The 1,510-nt window shown below is 32.6% G+C and overlaps 1 long non-coding RNA gene across 1 annotated transcript; it reads left to right on the plus strand.

Annotated features, from left to right (window-relative positions):
• The first annotated feature begins 760 nt into the window (after positions 1–760).
• Positions 761–1,401, plus strand: LOC110106608. The gene is made up of 2 exons (XR_002304265.2): positions 761–918; positions 1,051–1,401. It is a non-coding gene; the product is annotated as an uncharacterized LOC110106608 (long non-coding RNA).
• The last annotated feature ends 109 nt before the right edge of the window (positions 1,402–1,510 follow it).

Genomic DNA, 1,510 nt, shown 5'->3' on the forward strand with positions numbered 1-1,510 from the left:
ATATATAAATTATAAAATAGACATGCCGCAACGTGCAAATATAGTCACGTAAATATAAATATATGAATATAAGCATGTGTGAATGTGTATATAAAATCAAACTACTATCTAGTTGAACATGATCAAATAAGGCCTGTTCCTGTTTAGCTCGCTAAATAAATGGATTTCTAAAAGCTAGTTGAACACAAACTATTAATCAGGCCAAACAAAATCAGACACAAACAACATGCTTTTTTTTTCCTATCAACCTTAATCTGATTAACAGATTTTGATATAGCTTTGATCATATTATCCAGAAATTAGGGGGATTTTGAATTCAAATCCAACAGAGAATTTAGGCTTCGTTTGGGACAATTTTGCCCCACTATTAGATTTATTAGATTTAAATGAGAATTTGATTTTTTTCAGGACACAATGGAGAAAAAGCATTCATGTAGCCGACCCCACGTAGTGGGACAAAGGCTTGATGTTGTTGTTGGGACGACTTTCTTGTTGCTTCTTAAAGAAGCTTTCTAGTATGAAATTTTTAATTTTTGTACTAAAAAACTACTTTAAGAAGCAACAAAAGAGCAGTCCCAAACGAAACCTTAGGCTTTGTTTGGAATGGCTTTCTTATTACTTCTTAAAACAGCTTTGTAGTAAAAAAAAGTTAATTTTTGCATTAATAAGTTGTTTTAAAAGTAAATATGTTTTATTTGGGACGGCTTTTTTGCTACTTCTTAAAACAGCTTTCTAGTACAAAAATTTTACTTTTTATACTAAAAGTTGTTTTAAGACGCAATGAAAAAACCATCCCAAACAAGGCACAAAGTCTCAAATTCCTTGATTACAGCTTTCTCTTAAGAAATTTCCCACCGCAGCTCTGCAAGAGGCAGCCCAAAACGCCAGCAGCTATTAGACAAAGTCGGACACTGTCAGGTCATTTCCTTATCCAATCCATTCCAATCAAATGTAGAACCATTGTCATTCTGGCTTATATTGCAAGTTCTTGCTCAAGCTCTCTCTCACCTCACATTTCATTGCTCTCTTGGTGCGCGATTATTGATGCAGGTTCCTTATTTAGATGATCCTAATACTGGAGTTAAGATGTTTGAAAGTGCTTACATCATTGAATATCTCAGAGAAACCTACGCTCTTGAGAAGTAAGTTCTTCTGCACCCATTAGATTGAGCTTTTACCATACACATTGTCAAAAATTCATCAAAAAAGAAATTATTATATGATATAAATTACTTATTACTGAAATATTGTGTTGTTGAAATGTATCATCACTTACATTGTAAGGTGTGAAGCTCATTAATATATGATTGATTGTCTTCAATCTTCTCATGTTTACATTGTAAGCAAAAATATTGCTTAGTTGAAGATCTAAAGCATTCATTCACTTTAGCATGAATAAAATTAGTGACATATATGATTTTTTTAGGATCATTTGAGTCATTCATTTGAAGTAGGGTTGTGAGCTGAGTCGAGTCGAGTTAAATATATATCTAATCGAGCTGGGTTCGTT

The sequence above is a fragment of the Dendrobium catenatum genome, unplaced genomic scaffold (assembly GCF_001605985.2).
Source record: "Dendrobium catenatum unplaced genomic scaffold, ASM160598v2 original_scaffold_90798, whole genome shotgun sequence".
NCBI lineage: Eukaryota > Viridiplantae > Streptophyta > Magnoliopsida > Asparagales > Orchidaceae > Dendrobium > Dendrobium catenatum.